The sequence below is a fragment of the Rutidosis leptorrhynchoides genome, chromosome 2 (assembly GCF_046630445.1).
Source record: "Rutidosis leptorrhynchoides isolate AG116_Rl617_1_P2 chromosome 2, CSIRO_AGI_Rlap_v1, whole genome shotgun sequence".
Classification (NCBI taxonomy): Eukaryota; Viridiplantae; Streptophyta; class Magnoliopsida; order Asterales; family Asteraceae; genus Rutidosis; species Rutidosis leptorrhynchoides.
The window spans coordinates 56733243-56745696 of NC_092334.1; the positions used below are offsets into that span (position 1 = coordinate 56733243).

At 41.2% G+C, this 12454-nt stretch overlaps 1 non-coding gene across 1 annotated transcript; it reads left to right on the forward strand.

Moving 5' to 3' along the window:
• The first annotated feature begins 6296 nt into the window (after nt 1–6296).
• LOC139895109 (small nucleolar RNA R71) lies at nt 6297–6403 on the forward strand. Its single transcript, XR_011775575.1, has one exon. It is a non-coding gene; the product is annotated as a small nucleolar RNA R71 (small nucleolar RNA).
• Nucleotides 6404–12454: the final 6051 nt, after the last annotated feature.

Sequence of the window (12454 nt, forward strand, 5' to 3'; positions counted from 1 at the left end):
TGGTCTAAGGGATTTAGGTTACTTGAGATAGGTGCCTAGACTTAGACTTTTGTGTGTGCTTATTTGTTGCGGGACTTGTAGGATTACGGGTCGGAATGGGAATTTGGTTAGTGCCTTAATTGATAGGTGGACTAACGTGTATATTAATACGTGGATATTATTAATATACGATTATGCTATGTTTATGTTTATGTTGCGTTGCGAATATCATCGAGCAAGATTGTCGTTGTACTAACGAGGGGATACGATGTGTGTGCGTAATAAGGACTTGCAAACCTTATTACGGGTGCAAATCGTGTTTAACAAGTGATGTACGACGAGTGTTGAGCAAGATGGGGCGGTGTTATGCGTGTTGTTTTATACGTTCGTGGACTAATCGTTTTGCATTCTTTAGAATGACGACGCGAAACGAGATCGAGACGAATGACGAGGAGTTTAACTCTAGAGTTGCAGCCGCCGTTGCGGAGCAAATGAGTGCGTTTCGAGAAGAAATGGATAGGAAGTATTCCGAATTTTGGGGTAGTAGTGAAATGGAGCGTTGTCTTAAGAGCTTCATGAGGACTAAACCCCCGATGTACGACGGAAAGCCAGATCCTTTGATAAGTACAACTTGGATTTCGGACGTCGAAGGGTGTTTCCGTACTATTGATTGCCCTCCTGAGAGAAAGACGAGACTCGCTACGAGTTTGTTGCGGGGTAGGGCAAGGGATTGGTTGGATGGTAAGATTGATCTTGTCGGTGGCGAGACGTTTATGGCTTTATCGTGGGACGACTTTAAGGAGGAATTCTTCGAGGAGTTCCGGACTTCGGCCGATTTGTGGGAATTGCGTAATGAGTTGCGAAATTTGCGACAAGGATCTATGGATTTGAGTACTCTCAAGACGACCTTTATGGCGAAGGCTCGTTTTTGTCCGGAGTATTTGGGGAATGATCGTTTGTTGATGGGGGATTTCTATCGGACCTTGAATGATGACTTGAAAAGTAAAATTAGTCGGGGTCAAGCGAAATCGTTTTCGGAATTATTCGACTTGGCTAGAGGTTTTGAGTCGTATTCACGATCGAAAAAGGGTGAACCTTCAAGTGAGCGAAGGGTCGTTTCTTATGGTGCTCCGAGAAAGAGGGCTAAGGGTCCGAGTGTGAGCACGGGTGGTGCGCGAATGGGTATGTCAGATTTTAGTGCGGCTAGATGTTACAATTGTGGCGTGAGGGGTCACAAGTCTTGGGAATGTTCGGTACCAAAGGGTGATGGTATGGTGTGCTTCAATTGCCAAAAAGAAGGACATCGTAAGTCGGAATGTCCCAAGTTAGCGGGGACGGGTGCGGCAAGGAGACATTAAGGTACGTTTCAATTTAATAAATATGTCTTTTGATTATTTATTAAGTGCCGTTTGAGTTTGTGTAGTATGCCTTTTGTTGTGCATGTTATTGTTGTGGGTGACGTTCCTAAAGGAAGTACCATATGTTGATGTTTGATTGATGGGCAAAGGGCGTAAGACTTGGTGCAACCAAGCATTCCTTAGTATTTGGGAAATGTTTCTACCAAACCATGGAAGTGGGTTTTGGTGTTCGATTGTTAAGCGCGTGTTCGCTTTCGTGTTGAAGTTGATGAACCATGAGGTTCGTTGGGTGGATTGGAACCCGAAAAAGATCGAGTGTTTGATCTCGATGTATGTTGGTAAAGGAGTCTACGTTACACGACATTAGGTGCCTCTTTTATACCTACTAGCGTGGTGTTCGACTCCGATTGTGTTGCGGTACACTTTTCGTTAAAAGTGTTTAAGGATTGGTTAAAATCCTTCGTGTACTCAAGGTTGGAGCAAGATGTAGTGATGGGTCGTGTGAGCCCAAATTGTTGGTAAAGTCTACCTGTGGCAGCATTGTGCGGTTGTAAGAGTTGTGATATTGGGACGTGGTTCCAAGTGGGGGAGTTACACTCCCGCACGAGGAAGATTTAGTGTGATATTTCGGATGATGTTTTTGGTAGATCCGGAAATTTGGTCGAGACCTAGTTTGGATCGATTTGTAGTAGAGTGCAATTTCGGTTAACTTGTACTTATGATATTGGATTTGTAAATTATCACCGAGGTGGTAAGTTGGTGAATCTCGTTGGGAGATAATGGACGTGTTTGGCGAGTAAGGTGAAATCCTTCGGTTAAGGGAGGTGTGTGTCGGGTTCTCTTTTGGAGAATTATTGTTCGGTACCTATGTTTGATATAGGTGGTTCTTGCTCGATTATGGATGGTTAGTGGTCCGCTAGAGTTCACTGTAGTGTAGCAGAGCGCGATGTTGCACGACTCGGTGATTGAGGCCGAAAGTGCGTATGTGATAGATGAAGCATGACCTTCGGGGTTCGCTGACTTCATCGTGGGATTGTTGATTGATGAAGCATGACTTTCGGAGTCCGATGACTTCATCATGGGATTGTGATTAATGAAGCATGACTTTCGGGGTCCGCTGGCTTCATTATGGTATGATTGATTGATGAAGCATGATTTTTAGGGTCCGCTGACTTCATCATGGGAGTACGTGATTGGTGGAGCATGACTTTCGGGGTCCGCTGACTTCATCATGAGCGTGGTGTTATATCGGTGAAGCATGATCTTCGGGTCCGCTGACTTCATTCGGTGTTGAGATTGGTGAAGCATGATCTTCGGGTCCGCTGACTTCATCATGGTTGTGGATCGCGTGTGTTTTCGAATTCACGATGACGCGTGTAGTTCGGTCATCTTATCGGAATGAATCTCGTGTAGTTCGGATTCATGGTGACTCGTGTAGTTCGGTCATCTTATTGAGGTAGTAATCTCGTGTGGTTTCGGATTACTAAGGCTCGTGTAGTTCGGCTAACCTCGATTTTGTGGAAGTGAATCTCGTGTAGTTCGAAGTCACAAATGACTCGTGTGGTTTCGGTCATTGTGTGGAGGAGTGAGTCTCGTGTAGTTCGGATTCACAAATGACTCGTGTAGTTCGGTCATTCCTCTGGGATAGTGACTCTCGTGTAGTTCGGATTCACTATGGCGCGTGTAGTTCGGCCTTTCCCGTTTGTTGTTGTAGTGAAGGTAGTGAGTCGCATGTAGTTCGGATTCACTAAGGCGCGTGCGTTTTCGGCCAGCCTTCGTGTGTTGCGTGATCCGTCGGTTGTTTTATACACCGATGGTGGGGTCGTAAGGACCGTTTGGTTTGATCTATTGGTTGTTTTATGCACCAATGGTGGGGTCGTTAGGATCATGTTGTGGGAACTATCGGTTGTTTTATACGCCGATGGTGGGGTCGCGCGGACTATGTTGTGTGCTTAGTGATGCGATAGCCGTGTTTCGCTCACGTGTTGTTACGGGTGTGACGATCGTTGATTTTGTACACCTTGGGATCTAGAGTTACCATGATCGTTTTGGGCGCTATCGGTTTTAACCGTTTGTTATGATGTTACGGTAGTTGCGTATGGGTCGTATTGCGCACTACAAGGGATGTTTAGTGATTGGTGTTATCCGTAAGGATTCGTTTGGTTGGGTCTCCATCGTTTTGTGTTGTTGACCTTAGGTTGACTTGGTTACTTTTAGCATTGTACTCGGTAAGGATACGCTAGGGGGTTGATATCTCGGTCCGAGATTGGTTGAGTTTTCCTGATGATAGGGAGTGAGCATGGTTTTAGTGCTCGGATAGTGGGTTTGATAAATCGCGGGAGACGATTTTAGTTGTTAAAGGTGATTCCTTGGGAAGAGTTGCCTAGGAAGGTCGGTTAGGACTTATGTTTGAGGACCGTGGAGTGTGGTCCGTTTGGTTAAGTGACGAGGATCACGAGGACGTGATCGATTCTAAGTGGAGGAGAGTTGTAAGACCCTAATCCTGTTTCTGACTTTTTAGTTGTTCGGGACGCCCTCCAGGATGGTGGGACGCCGTCCAGATGTTAAAGGCTGGACGCCATCCAGAAATTGGGATGCCGTCCAGTTTGTCTGTCGGTCCAGCTGGGTTATTTTAAGATTTTTAGAGGGGCAAAATGGTATTTTCACTTATGGAACGAGTTAAGGCCACAAGATCAGTTCTAGGAGCCTCATTTGCTCCACTAACACCCACACAAACACTCTCATCTTGTTCTAGTGAGAGAGTAAGAGTTTTAGAGAGAGAGAGAGGTGGATTTGGAGAAGAAGGAGTCGGATTCTCGCAAAAGCTCGGGTTCTAAAGTTGTTCATCTCGCTCCTAGCTACGTTGTGGTGGTATTGGTAAGCTCAAACTCCGAATTTCATTTGTTAGATTTGATGTTCAAGTTAGGGTTTTGAGCTAGATTGTTGTGAAACCCTTTTAGATGATGAAGTAGGTTCATGGTGACTTGTTAATCTTGTCACTTGGCGGGTTTTGGGTTGGTTGACGTTTTAGCCTTGATTAGGGTTTGATCTTGAGTTTAATCACTAGGTTTAGTGATTATGGAAGTGTTGAAACTCTTTTGGGTGAGTTTGGCTAACTAATTTTGAAATGGGTCAAAATTAGGATTTTGGTGTCAAAATGGGTATGACACGTGTTTAACACTTGTGTTCGGGTTTAATTGTTGTGTTAGGACCATTTTCACTCGTGTTAGTGATTATTGGTTAGTTATGGCGCGGTTTGTGCTTGAAAGTGCATTTGGGTTGAAATTGCACTAAGGGTAAATTGGGTTGGTTTGTAAGTCAACCCTAATTGTGTTGTTGTATTTGTGATAATGGAATAGGTACTTTCCATTGGCGCGTGGCGGTTTATTTGGAAGCATTCATCAAGGCGACGAGGTGAGTGTTAATATCCTATATGCATATGTATGTGTAGGATGGGTGCGGGTCGGGTGAAGTGATTCTCGGCTATAGAGCTCACTTCACATATAGGTGGATTGATGGACTTGTGTATGAGTCCAATTGGCACGGTTGTGCGTTTTGGTTGACCACCTTTGACGTGGTACACATTTTGAGTGTACGTGATCACACGTGGTTGTGATGTGGATGTTATAACCCCAATGGCGAAGGGTTGATATTGTTGTGACGTGGATAACCCCATTGTGGTGGATTTTATAATCCCGTGACCGTGGGTTTTGGTATTTGGGAAGTGAATCTCGGGTAGTGCGGATTCATGATGACTCGGGTTGTTCGGTCATCCTTTTTATGAGGTGATGGATTTCGGGTTGTGCGAATTCATTAAGGCTCGGGTAGTTCGGCCAACCTCGGTTGTTGAATTGGTAGAGAAGTGAATTTCGGGTTGTGCGAATTCACTAAGGCTCGGGTTGTTCGGCCAATGTTCGTATGATTGAGGTTAAGGGGTTAACCTTGTAGTTTGGTTACCCATTTATGTACGCGTATTTACTTATATTGTTATGACTAATCTTGCGGTTTGACTTGGTGGTACGTTAGGTATAACATTGCTTAGTTATGCTTGGATTGCGGTATGTGGCTCGTATTTGTGTGTTAGCGATGGTCATTTCATTTTATGCATATATATGTATGTAGTATATTCTCATTCACTAAGCGTTAGCTTACCCTCTCGTTGTTTACATTTTTATAGATTGCACGGATGCGGTGGCTCAGGTAAGCGCGGGGACTAGTGGACTTGCGTAGTTGCTTTAGAAGACTTGCTTTTGGATTTGATTAGGATTGGGTAGCGTGTCCCCAATCCCATGCTCGGTCTATGTTTTTGTATAAACTAATGGGTCGAAATAGTCACTTATGGTATTTTGGGTCGATGTGGGCCCGGTGTCGTAAAACTCGGTTTTCATTGTGAAAAACTCTTACTTTAAACTTTTGTAATATATTGTGAAAGTGTTTTGGTTTAAAAGTGTTGGGAAGCGGGTTTTCTCCCGCATGAGTTCGAAAAAAACTGATCAGAATGTTTTAGTACATCTGGACGCCGTCCCAGATGTCTGGACGCCGTCCCAGTCTTAAGAGCTGGACGCCGTCCAAGCTTTTGGACGCCGTCCAGATCAACTGTTTCAGAAATTTTTTTTTTGTGGCACGTTTTCGGATGGTTAACGGGTTGGGTCGTTACAACAGCTGATTCGTATTGCGTGAATATATTTAGTCATCTTTTCCATTCGTCTCTCGAAAGCATCTATTTTTGCGAAAATAGAATCAAAGTCATGGCTAGAATCGGCTCTAGCTTCTTTAGATGAATAAAAAATATCTTTTTTCTGATGCCACTCATGCGAGTGGGAGGCTCTATTATCAATAATCTTGTGAGCTTCAGTTGCGGTTTTCTTCATAATGGAACCACCAGCTGCTGTGTCGATGTCTTTCCGTGTGGCGATGTCGACGCCTTTATAAAAGATTTGCATTATTTGAAAAGTATCTAGACCGTGTTGAGGACATCCTCTCAACATCCTTTCGAATCTTGTCCACGCCTCATATAACGTTTCATTTGGATTTTAAACGAACGTAGCAATTTCTCCTTGAAGTCTCACGGCTTTAGATGCCGGAAAGAATCTTTTAATAAATTTCTCAACTAAAACATCCCATGTGTCAATCGCTCCTTCGGGTAACGATTCTAACCAATCTTTGGCTTCTCCCTTTAAAGTCCAGGGGAACAACATAAGATAAATAGTTTCATCCTCAACTTCTCGAATTTTAAATAGATTACAAATCCTATTAAAAGTTCGAAGATGTTCGTTTGGATATTCTCTTGTTGTACCACTAAATTGGCACTGATTGGTGACCATGTGTAGGATTTGTCCTTTGATTTCAAAATCTGGCGCATTAACATCTGGCTGAATAATGGCGTGACCTTAGCCCGTGCGTATGGCTCTCATTTGGTCTTCCATACTTTGAGGTTCCGTTTCTTCCATATTTAAATTTATTGAATCCGAATCACTAGAGGATTCTGATTTAACGGTTTGTGGTTCAGGAGGAATGATTAATGGTTCAGGATCTTGGAATTGTCCTTGAATATCCTCCGGGTTCTCAATTATGAAGTCGGGTTCAAAAAATGGATTATCGAAAATTTGAGTTGGAGTATTTGTTTGACTAGGTGATGATTCTAAAGAAAAATCAACGACGACAATATTTGCTAGATATCTTGATCGAGTTACAGGTGGTGAACGTATAAAGGTGATGAACGTTTTGCTCGGTGCATTCACTGAATATCCTATTAGTTATAAATATAAAAATTATATAAGTTATCAAATTAATATACTTTTCTGATTTTGCCCACGTTTCGAATAGCCAATAGATGCAGCAGGTAGCCAGGACCCTTTAAATCGGAAGCCCACAACTCGCCACTAACAAATCCAACTATTACTACGAACCAGAAAATTTGGATGTCTATCAATTTAATTGCTTACAATAATTTTTCGTCAAAATTTTGAAATAAAAATCTATGTCCTAAAAACTAGAGCGTAGAAATGAAAAAGAAAAAGCGCGTCGAAAAACGTCAAAAAAAAATAAAAGTCGAAAAACAATCTATAACTTAGAAACTAAAATTTTACGTCTAAAAGCTTAGCATCTAAAAACTTAAAACTAAAAAGTAGCGCCTAAAGGTATTAAGGCTTAAAAGGAATTCTATTTCGAAAATGTAAATAAACTTAATTTAGGCACTAAAATATATAAATGGCGTCGCAAAATTCTAAAGCGCCTAAATCTTAATCTAAAGAAAAAACACTTAAGGAATTTTACGGCAAAGCTTAAAATCTAAAAATTAAACTAAGGCGAAAAGAAACTAAAATTATAATTACGAACCAAACAATTAAAAAGATACAAATAATAAAAGATATAAAATAAAAATGATAAAACTAAAATTTTATATAAAAATATTATTTTTATATTATTAGTATATAAAAATAGTAATCTATATAATTAATAATAATAATAATACAAATAAATAAAACTTGATATTACAAATTAATAATAAAACTAGATATTAATTATATTAAATAATAAAACCATAAAAATTAAATAATATAATAATAATAATAAATAAAACCCTACAGCGTAATAAATGATTGAAGGATCAGACTTGTCAGACCAGACTCCGCGAGCGATGGATTTTTGCCTATTTTGCTCCGAGATAGTGGAGATATGCAAGTTCAGAAATGGGTGCACGCTCAAACGCGTTCGGATATTCAGGTTTTTTTTATAAAGGAAGAACATTGCTTACAGTGATTATTAATAGTGTAGCGTTACACGGACAGAAAAAACTCGCAAAACATTTCTTACAATAACACAATTATTATTAAACTTAAATTAAAATTAAAATTATATATATATATATATATATATATATATATATATATATATATATGTATATATATATATGTATATATATATATATATATGTATATATATATGTATATATATATATATATATATATATATATATATATATATATATATATATATATATATATATATATATATATATATATATATATATTTTTATACTTCGTAGATAGAAAGAAAGAAAAAGGGGTGCCTTTGATCGTCCGAATGCGTTGGCTTTTATAGGCAATTCTGTCCCAGGCAGCTCCGCGATCGTGGTACTTTTGTGCCTTGGTGCTCCGCAATCGTGGAGGTTCTGATTCCAGCTCATTTCTTAGACAAAATGTGGGCTGCTGTAAATATTATAATATATATAATATATATTTATAATTATTTATATATTATATTATATTCTTGTGCATAGTTGACTTGTAATTTTAGCTCCGTTGAGTCGTACGTTTACGCCCGGTTTATGTCTCGGTTCTGAATTTCTGAACGCCTTTTCGTATGATTTAATATCTTGTACTTTGCGTTTTGCGGCTTGTACTCTTGTCATTTTTAGACGTTTCTCATCAATAAATTGAACCACTTGAATTGTATCTTGTACATTTTAGCTTTTTGGTCATTTGCGTCTTCGAATCGTCAATTCTGTCTTTTGTCTTCACACTTATTTATTTAAACGAATATTACTTGAAAATAGAACAATTGCAACTGAAAACTTTACATATTGGAAGGATATTGCGACTAAATATATGTTCGTTTAGAGCACTATCACTACATTTGTGTTAGTTTTGGCGTATACACCGTGCAGTCAATCGTGTTTATGCCATCTACTCATTGGCCGTTTATCAGTATAAACTTGTACCGATGAGGTCTAGACAATCACCTCTTAAGGGGGTACAAAATAACGTGCATGGGACTTATGTGGATGCCGGAATCCGTCTGCCGCTAGTCAGTCATAATTATTTGAACATCGTTGTAAATAACTTAATGACAAAGTTATTGTAAACGGTAAAAACCATTTATTAGTTCCTAAAAAGGAAGAACATACATCAGTTCTTTATTAAAAGAAAATAGACGAACATCAAGATAACCATGAGTTGACGTGATCAGTTTCAATCATGGTATCTATCTAAATATCAGTTGCTTCATTCAACCACTTTCATTTTCCTCAACCGCTATCCCGTCTCTGTTAGAGCTTTCACAACTTTCAGTCCTTGAAAGCTTGAGTGTTGGATTAACGGGTTCAGCCTTTTCGCGCACACCCTTAACTGATTTCTCCCATCCCGACCGGCAAGGCCGGCAGGCAACTGCCTTCTCTGCCTCATTAACCATGACTGAATTTTTGCTACCGGGGTATGCCGGCGGGGAGAAGAAGGTTAGCTTTTCGAGAACAGAAACGCATTTTTCCTCCATGAAGTGTGGTGTATTCCATGATTCGGCATATTGCCTATCTCGAATGCACTTGTTCCCGGGGAATGGGTGTCGGGTGGATTGAACCGTTACCATACCTCACAGGGTTGGGAGTTTGAGTATACCGTAAGTGGTAGAGGCTATTGCACTAAACTTCCTGAAGAACCGTCTTCCCACTATCACATTCGTAGTAGTCACAGATTTGACGACATAAAAGTCGATGACTTCGCTACGGAGGTAGGGTTGAATACCCACCGTGACCGTTGTCTTTCGTTTACCTATAGGTTCTTCATTAGAACCAGAGAATCCAGAAATGACGACGTTAGATTGTCTCATCTTCCTTTCGGCACACTTTGGAAGCCGGGAAAGGCAATGAGCATAAAAGAATTCGACTTCACTTCCCGTGTCGGTGTACATTTCGCTCACCGGGAATCCATCTATCAGGCCAGTAATGACTACCGGTTCATCCCAAGAGTATCGTGGCGGTATTCCCGGGACTGTGATGGCAACATCTTTCCAAGAGCTCTGCGGGACAAACGCGTCTTTCTTGACGTTGATCATATTGATGACAACTTTATCTTTCGCCTTCTCACGTTTCTTACCGTCTTTCTTCTGCCAACTGAACGTTTTGTTGGGATCAGCCTTTTTGAATTTTCGTCCGGACAACAAGTGACTAAGTTCACCTGCTTTGATTTTGGTGATGATTTCGCATATCAGCGCCTTGCATTCATCGGTGTCATGGCCATTGTCTTCATGGAACTCACAATACTTGTCTGACTTTTGACTGTCCCATTTTTCCAGTGGTGCCGGAGGGGTAAACTTTGCCTTCACGTGTTCCGTTAACAGTATCTCCCTTGAGGTTTTGAAGAGGCTGTCGATTAGTGACCCCTTATCATAAGGTTTCTGGCTGCTCTTGTCATGCCTATGGGGCTTTTCACGCGGCTATTGTGGTTTTTGTTATGGCTTCCACTGCGTCTGCTGCTGTCGTGGCGGTGCCTGCTGTCGCTTCTCCTCTCCTCTTCTCTTTTCCTCTCTTCCCGATGATACCCAGCCTGTCTCTCCCTCCCCGAGTGTTGATACTGCCTTGCTACCATCACGGCATCTGCAAATGTACCCGGGATGTTCCATCGGAGTTCAGAGACAAGCGACGGGTGTGCATCTTTGTCCAGGCACGTTATGAATCCGAAAATCTATTGTGTTTCCGGGAGTCCTGGGATTTTTTGACATTCCAGCATGTACCTCGTGATGAAGCTTTTAATTTTCTCCCCCCGATACATCGGGATTTCGTGAGCATACAGGTGTGTATATGTGTGTCGGCGGAGGTTCTGATATTGCATGAGAAACTTTTCCCGCAAGTCTGCGAAGCATGTGATTCCGTTAGGTGGTAATTTTGCGAACCACTCCCTGGCAGCCGACTGTAGTACAGTCAGAAAGAGATGACATGCTACCTCATCACTCCAATGTTGGGTTTTCATGGAACCCTCAAAGATTTGCAGGAAATCGTCCGGGTCAATAGTGCCATTGTACACCCCCAAAGTGACCGGTATGACGATGTTAGCAGGGAGTATGAAGCTAGCGATCCGTTTGCACAGCTTCTAGCTAGTAGCTGACATCTCAACCGGTCGCTTTGCTTTGTTACCGGTGATTAGGGTGAACAAATTTTCGAGTGCAGTCCCCTGGACGGCGGGTTGCGAGAGGGAGTGTTTGTATGCCGGCGGCGCAGCCTGCACGAGGAGCTCGGTCAGCCATGCGTTTGCGGCAGATTTGGTGACACCCTCGCTTCTCGCACTGATCTTTAACATTGGGTTGGTTTTCAGAACGTCTAGAGTTTGAGATTGCTGCTTCTCTGCTAGACTGTTATCGTTCAGCATGGACTTTAGCTTTTCGATCACTTGTTTCTCGACGTCGGCTGAGATCATTTTGGTGATCATGTCGGTGTCATTGTGAGACGATCCGATGCCGCTTGAACCACCAGTTTTATGACCAAAAGTGCCGAGCTTCAACCTATCTCCACCGAGTGGTGACCCCTAGTGTGTGTCCTTGTCGTCGTCGGAGACATTCATCTCGTCTCTCGATGCATCACCGGAGTGAATGTGAGCGATTGATTGTTTTTGAGGTTGAGGTGGCTCCACCGGTGGTGAGCTTCCTTTGTTCACAGGTGGTTGAACGTCGTCGTTCGTTCCTTTCTTGCTTGTCGTTTCGCTACTTGGTTTCACTGTGTTGTTCGTACCTTTAGGTGGCGCCATTTGATCAAACCAAAATCGTTAAATGTGGATTAGATCTTGAATTTGAGTGCTTGATTTGGGAAAAATAGTAAGTCAAATGTTTTAACTCCAATAATTGTGCAAACCCCGATTTGGAATCTGGATTCCAAGGGCGTAAAACAATCGATTGAATTAACCTTATTCAATCGGAATCAAATAAGTTAATATCTTAGAGTGAGGATTGGCTCCGATGATGATCGGAGTGCTTATCAGAGTTAAGCGAACGACTAGAGTAATGCTATTGCAATTGATTTGGGTAGAGTAACATTAATGCATCCAGTGTTCCCCAGATGAAAGATCTTGTTTATGTATTTATAGATGTTTTAGAGGGAATGATGACGTGACACATGTCCCTTTTGTGACAACCCAGAAATTTCCAACCAAATTTAAACTTTATCTTTATATTATTCCGACACGATAAGCAAAGTTTGTTAAGTTAAATCTCAAAAATTTTAAATTGTGTTCATACATTCATTATAACCTCGACCAAATTCCGACGATTCAAGAACCGTTATATATAAATAAATATGTATATATATGTATATATATATTATAACTTGGGAATATTAATAAAGTATTAAA